Genomic DNA, 7,468 nt, shown 5'->3' with positions numbered 1-7,468 from the left:
TTTTGTCAACACTTGGCTGCTAAACTGATGACTATCTAACTTCATATTACTTAATATGTGCTTATTGAAATAATTTTTTTTTTAATAATTGCATTATCAGTTATCAAATCTCACACATTTTACAGCTCTGTTTTTTGACAGTTGCAAAATAAAAATAAAAAGCCCAAATAAAACTATGATGGAGTTTTATGATGAACTGTGTTTTGGAGGAAATTGCATAGCTAAGAAGATAGGCAATAATGCCACACAGGTTCTTATTTCTAGGTTTGAATCCACTGCAGAAAAGTTGCTGTCTTTTGATGATTATAAAATTCCCTGCACCAAAGCTGTTTGATCTTAGTTCTATTCCCAGTGGACAAATATTTTCATCACAAAGAACAGTCCAATCTTCACTAATTGGTGCTATTGTTAGTAGTTGCAGGAGACTGAACAGTCCTGAGTGGATGTAAATGTTCCCCCTAGACCAGTACTGAAGTGAATTAGAACTGTGGAATTAAGGTGTTATTTCTATTTGTATTTGTTACACAGGTAAAAGTAGATGCTCACCCTATAAAATGAACAGCTTTTAAAACCTGCTGAAACTATATACAAATGAGAAGAAATGATTTTGATTTTATGTTTCTGCAGATGCCTGGTCTGTACTTTTCATTCAGAAATAACTCTCTCTGTAACATCTATAGGAGCTTTGTTTGGGTAATGAGGAAATAAAGAATTCCAAAGAGCTCTGAGCTTGTGAAATGTTTTTAATGCACCTATCTCAGTAGGTTTGCTTGCAGATGATTTGTGGTACATTCCCATGCTGTATTATTTGGCCTGATTGCCTAAGACAACTTGAATATCTTAAACAAAGAAAGGTTTGGTTCAGTGCTTAAACCTTCAGGCTGGGACTCAGGAAACCTCCGGCTTGCTGTATGATGGATTTTGTGTGAGATGCTCATCAAGGCAGTAGTTATGGTGGAATTCATGCTGCCTATCTGACATGTTTGAAAGCAAAACATTAGATCTGAGTAAGCTGTCTCAGCTGTCTCAGCTCTATTTTCAACAGAGAGAGAATGAGAAACAGCTTCAGAAGTTTCTACAATGCAAGTGCCTACTGTTATTAGGATGAATTGTCATGTGAAAATGTTTGCATCTCTTTCACTGAGGTAGGACTATCTTTAATTTTGAACAGCTGATGTGAGGTGAATCCTACCCTTAGTTCTGTCTGAGTCAGCTCCCATCGGAGAAGATAAGTGCTTTGGTCACTGAAGTGTGTTAGCAGGAAGCATGCCAAATACGTAAATACGAGCCATGTGGTTATGGCAGGCTGAGAAAGATCCTCTGAGTGCAAAATTGTTGGCCAGAGCAATATGCTTGCACACAGTATAAAACTTTGCCCAATAATTATTCATAGAAGCAATTAGTCCTACTGCTCTTGGGATTTCAGCTCCCACACTAATGTATGCAAGTGTTTCCTACAGAACTGGACCCTGAGCTACAGATGTTATGGTTCATGCTGCAGCAGTGCTGCAAAGGGAGGGACAAACATGCAGACTGCTTAGTGTTCCTTAATGCACTAAATTATCAAAGAAATATCTTCAGTAAAATAAGTAACATCCTCTAAAATGTATGCAGATTCTGGGCCAAACCCTTCTGTAGGCAAACATGATCCAATCCAAGATAGCATTCTCAGCATTGTTGAGAGGCCCTTGGTATTGAGGTGATGTGCAGATGAGCAGTTCTCTGCCATCCACATTGTTCATGAATGAATGTATCAGAAGAGGCAACAGCTTGTTTCTGTTTTTTCTCCTTAACGTCTAGAAAGTGCAGCAAGTATCAGTTTGTTTGCGACGGAATGATTGCCACGGCGGCTGGTTTCCTTTAGCAGATGAAGTACCGTCCCCTGCTGGAGGAAGGAAGAAATAGTGTCTCAGGCTTTTTATGCAACACAAAACAACGAAGAGTGGTAATCTTGTTTCCCCATTCCTCATTCTTCTTGTCTCATACTAATGCGTCTGACTAAAATAGTTTTGCTGGCTCATTTTTGAAATTAAGTGTAAGCCACAGTGGGCGGGGGGCAAGGTAAGGAAGGCAGTGGTGAAAGAACAAAAAAGTGAACAATTGCCAGAGAACAGGACGAAGTGAATGTACCAGAGCAGATGCATCAAGAGTTATGTCTAGGTGGTGTGCCATCTCTAGCTTGTTGTTATGCTTTATTTCCTCCGCATGTGTGCTTGCATTATTTAAAGTCAGAGTGGTACAACAGACTGTGAGATGCCTTATGCCTGCTCTGGTAATACAGAATAGCTTCTACTTGGCTCTGCTTTGTTACAAATCATCTGGGCAAATACAACTCTAGAGTTTAGTCCTGACTGTATTTCCTGATGCACAACTGGGTGAGATGCTGTTTGTTTGTTTTTTTTCACTTTGTTTGTTTGTTGCTATTTTATGTCTGAAATCATGAATTGGTCTCTCAGGCCCTAATTTTTGTATTTCCTCAACTGCTCACATCAGTCTGTCTGGACGTTCTCATCTCTTAAAAAACAACAGGAGACAAGTATTTAGGCTTATTTGGGCAGAAAACAATCCTGACTGTAGTAATCTTTATGTGTTTATCAACAAAGTAGCTGTCATATATATAATTACATGGATGTAAATTGTACATACAACATCATAATGATGTAATTGTACATATAAATGTCGATTTTTTTTTAATAACAGAAAAATTCAAATATTTCACTGAAGATAAAAAGCTATGGCACTGTTTAACATCATTTCTAATAACTATGTTCAGAGATTGCATTAAAATGATTTCTCATGAGATAATTTATCAGAGGAAAATTATGAAGTATTCAGATCTTGTGATGCAGTATGAAGTAACTGAAAGCATTGTACACATCAAGTCTATATAGAGTTGTGAGATTTTTATGGAATTTTTCCTTATGTTTGCAGCAACAAACCCTAATGTTAGAATTGTTCAGGCTGGGAAAAAAGGCAATTTTATAAGATATGAAACTACACTGGTTACGGAAAAATATCCATGTTTTATAGACAACTTTAACACTCTTAAATTCCTTTCCTTCCAGCTGTGCATTGGAATTTGTACTTAGTTTTCTCCATCCCTGAATGCAAAACACAGATTTGAAACTAAAGTTATGCTGAATTGTGGTGTCAGAGAAACAAAACAAAACAAAAAAAGTAATGTGGGACACTTTAAGTATAAACTGCATTCTGCGTGGTTACATGTCATGTTTATTTCTGCAACATTTTTCAACTGGTCAGAAGTTACTTCCTAAAATGATGTACAAATCACCAAGATTCAAGTCCTGATGTAATTGTGCTGACAGCATTTTTCAATTCGTTATGCAGCAACATTTGAAAGATGAATCTTGAAACAAAAAGATCTTTTTATGTTGAATTCTTGAATGGAAGGAGTATTATTAGTAGGTTAAGAAACGATTCAGTGCTGATGATGTGTGACAAAATGTTGCTTATGGACAAACTATATAGTTCATTTGAGATTGTTAGTGGGGTTCTCATTTTAAATTCACAGCAGACAACTCACCAACACTGCAGCTTCTTCTAACGTAATCTCCCACTTCCTTTACAGAGGCATAATCTTTGAGATCATTTGAGAAATCTCATAAACAGGTGATAGGATCCTGGAAGAACTTCACAATCATGAAGCCTGAACAGTAAAAATTGTGTGGACACATTCTTAGCAAAACCACCTTAACATGGCTTAACAATATCATGGCACTGTTATGAGGGACCAAGTCTGAATAGAGTAAATTTTGTTGCATAGATAGAATTATAGAATCATAGAATGGCTAGGGGTGGAAGGGTCCTCTAAGATTGTTGAGTTTCAGTGATTGGTAGGGTTGCCTACCACTAGATCAGACTGCTTAGGAACTCATCAAACCTGACATTGAGTGCTTCCAGAGATGGGGCATCAACAACTTTTCTGGGCAACCTCAGTGCCTTAGCACTCTCTAAGGGAAGAATTTCTTCCCAACATCTAACCTAAACCTCCAGTCTTTCAGTTTAAATCCATTCCCCCTTGCCATATCACTGTCAGACAGCGTAAAATTTTGTTCCCCTCCTGTTTGTAAGCTCCTTTTAAGTACTGAAGATCTCATCGAGGTCTCCCTGGACCTTTCACTTCCTCAAGCTAAAGAAGCCCAGGTCCCTTAACCTTTCATCACAAGAAAGGCTCTCCAGCCCTCTGATCATCTTTGTGGACCTTCCGCTGGATCTGCTCCAACAGCTCCACATCCTTCTTGTACTGGAGGCCTCTGGCTTGTACACAGAACTCCAAATGGGCCCTCACAAGGGCAGAGCAAAGGGTAACAATCACCTCCCTCTCCCTGCTGGCTGCTCCTCTTCTGATGTAGCTCAGGATACTACTGGCCTTCCAGGCTGCAAGAGCACACTGCTGGCTCATGTCCAGTTTTTCATCCATCAGGACCCCCAAGTCCTTCTCTGCAGGGCTGCTCTCTCTCAACGAATTCTTCTCCCATTCTGTATTTATATCTAGGATTACCCTGACCCAAATGCAACATCTTGTGCACTTTGCCCCATGGAAACAAATCAGATTCTTATGGGCCCACTTTTCTCTTTGGATGATATCCCTCCCTTCTGTTGAATTGACTGCACCATTCAGCTAAGTGTTGTAAGCAGACTTGCTGAAGGTACATTCGATCCCAGAGCCTAAGTTGTTGATAAAGATTTTGAAGAGCACTGGTCCCAAGACAGACCCCTGAGGAACACTGCTCATGACTAGCTTCCACCTGGATGTAGACCCATTGATAACAACCTTCAGATTATGACCATCCAGCCCACTCTTCATATCTCTCCAGTTTAGATATAAGAGGATAGTGTGGGACCATGTCAAAGTCCTTGCACAAGATCTCAGATTCAGTTTGTCCAGTCTTGGATGTCTGCTCTCTAGTTGGTCATCCCACACTCATTTCATAGTCTTGAAAGAAACAGGTGCCATTGAGGCATCTATTTCCTATCAGAATAGATAATTCAAAACAGATGAGGCACATTGTCTGCCAGAGGTCTTTTTCTATCTATGTTTCAACTCAATTAGTGGCAGCTGAGTGTTTCAAATAGAGATATCTGCTATGTAAAAGTGTATATTTGGCTGGTTAATCACACCAAGGGAAACTAGGTTATTATTATTTAAAAGTTAAAGGAAACAAAAAGAAAGCATATATGTCCTTAAGACAGAGAATTAAGAGTCCTTCCTTTCATTGAAATATATGCAGATTTTTTAGCACTTTGAAGAGCAAAATGAATGGGTCATTCTTCTTGGTTTTTATCAATCCATCCTTACAGATATACTGCTGTGCCTCGCTCTCTATACCCTTATTCTCGAAGAAATGATTCCTTCCATCTTTTCTTTCACAAAAACAAAAATATTCTTTTACCTACCCAAAGAAACTAGAAGCAAAGCTGTACTGGCATTTGCAATTTACTGTCTGACAAATGTACACTCTTCTTAACAAAATATCTCTCTGACATTGTGATTCTTTAAGTCAAAGAAAAATAACAGGGGAGAGGGCACCGAGCAGTACAGCTCCCTCTTCTAAAATGTGGTTCTTTGTTATTTCTCAAATATTATCCTAATTTCACATCTGTAAATTATATTGCAAAAGCTTGTGGAAAAACTGTGCCAAAGTATGCTGGGTCCTGAATTGCTTGCAACTCTCTCTGGACATCTGCTTCTAGACATATAATGGTTTGTCAGCAGAAAGCGATGTTATCTAGTTCTAGCTAGGTATAGATACATCAACCAGTATAGCACAGCATGGGCAGAAAGCCTCCTGTTGGTCTGCATTCCTTCTTTTCTCCCTGGAAATAAGAACATTTGCTAAGACAGTAAACTCCTTCAGTTTCGCCATAGCTTCCATCAGTGCTTCAAAAGTAGGATTGCTGTTGAAGATTGAAGCCAGTAGTGTTCAAGTAGTCTAACCTCTCTGCGCCACAGTGCCAGGAGAAATCAAAACACCAGCCACCTCCAAATGGTCCTTATTTTACTCAACAAAAATCTTTAAGAACTGTCTTGACATACAGCAGAAGAGTGCCAATTGCAGATCCACTTCTCTTTTAATTGAAAACTTCTCATCTCTGTTTCCCAACAAGGTCTTGAAAAGTATGGATTTTTGTGTTCTAAGTGTTCCATCTGGTATTCTGTGATTTGCCCTTTCTCACTCATTACTCCTTCACTCTTCTAGTATTTCTAATATTTCTGCAGCTTAGGCTTTGCCTTGTTACAAGCATTTTAAGCCTTTCTGTGGCTGATCAGGAAGCAGTAAGTGCTGGTTTTGAGAAGTAAAGAAAAGAAGAGAAGAAAAATATCAGTATATTTAGTTGAATACGGAGTGGCTAGAACATTTCTTTGTAACAACATGATTCTGCTATTGCTGATGATGGAAACTTCACACCTGGCAGACTCCTAAAAAAATACAGATCAATGTATAGATCAGTTTAGATCAATGCAGTAGATCTTCTGTTACACAAATAATGGATCCTAGAAAAGGAGGTCCCAAGATTTGCTGATTGTTTCTTTCTCTGTTACTGATTAGAAAGAGGCTTTTGCAGTACTGGCCTAAGAGTAGATACTGATTAGGTACTGACTTACATGTTCTTTATGGAGATCATAGATATCAGAGGAAGTCCATAACTATCAGAATACAGTGCAATGTCTGGTAGGATTAAATCGTTTGGGATTGGGAAATTCTGAGTTCAATTTCCTATTTTGTGCATGGCTTGAATCATCTTTCAGCAGAACATCTCTTTTCTCTCAACATTGCTTTTTCTCTCAAACTCAGCTGCACTGTGGAAAATGGCTATAAAACTGTTCTGGCAGCTAGTACCTTGGGATATATGGATGAAAACTGCACTGGGCACACTCCAAACATAGTCAAAAAAATCAAAAAGATGCTCTCCATTTCCTGTCATAAGAAACACTTCTCTTTTCATTGCACTGTTTCAGCATTTATATTATTAAATATACATACATAAATTGATTTTACATATACTGTAAGATTTTATATATAGGAAGAAAAAAAGATACATTTTACTCCTTTTACACCACTCAGATGCTCAAGGTATTTCATAGCCTGTTTTACTGTATTGTTAAAGATATTATAACCCTGAGTGAGTGTCCCAGAGAGTTTTATGGGAGGAATAGTCTTTATGAAGTATAGAGAATTATTTAAACTGGATTACATAGCTCATAAAATTGTTCATATATTCCTAAGCAGAGTCAGAATATGCATATTTATTTGGACTTGAACCCAATTTTGGCTTGGAAACAGAAAGAGAGAAACATCTGAAAAGGAGGCAGTTTTCATCACCATGTCAGTGACAAAGGGCCTCTTCTGAAGGTGCTACATCAAAATAGATGGTGACAAAAGAGGAATGGAGACAGAAGAGGAGACTGAAAGAAAGCCTTAGCTTTTGCTGTGGTAGATGTGGA

General features: G+C 38.4%; 1 long non-coding RNA gene across 3 annotated transcripts in view; it reads left to right on the top strand.

Moving 5' to 3' along the window:
* LOC146542197 (uncharacterized) overlaps positions 1-7,468 on the top strand; it is a 35,541-nt gene that overhangs the window by 9,279 nt on the left and 18,794 nt on the right. For all 3 annotated transcript variants that reach the window (XR_014880489.1, XR_014880488.1, XR_014880487.1), the window contains exon 4: positions 1,801-1,945. This is a non-coding gene — a long non-coding RNA (uncharacterized LOC146542197). The remainder of the gene's footprint in view (positions 1-1,800; positions 1,946-7,468) is intronic.

This window comes from Meleagris gallopavo, chromosome Z, assembly GCF_905368555.1.
Source record: "Meleagris gallopavo chromosome Z, MGAL_WU_HG_1.1, whole genome shotgun sequence".
Lineage (NCBI taxonomy): Eukaryota > Metazoa > Chordata > Aves > Galliformes > Phasianidae > Meleagris > Meleagris gallopavo.
Note: the sequence above shows the minus strand (reverse complement) of the source record. Positions and strands in the feature narration are given on the sequence as shown.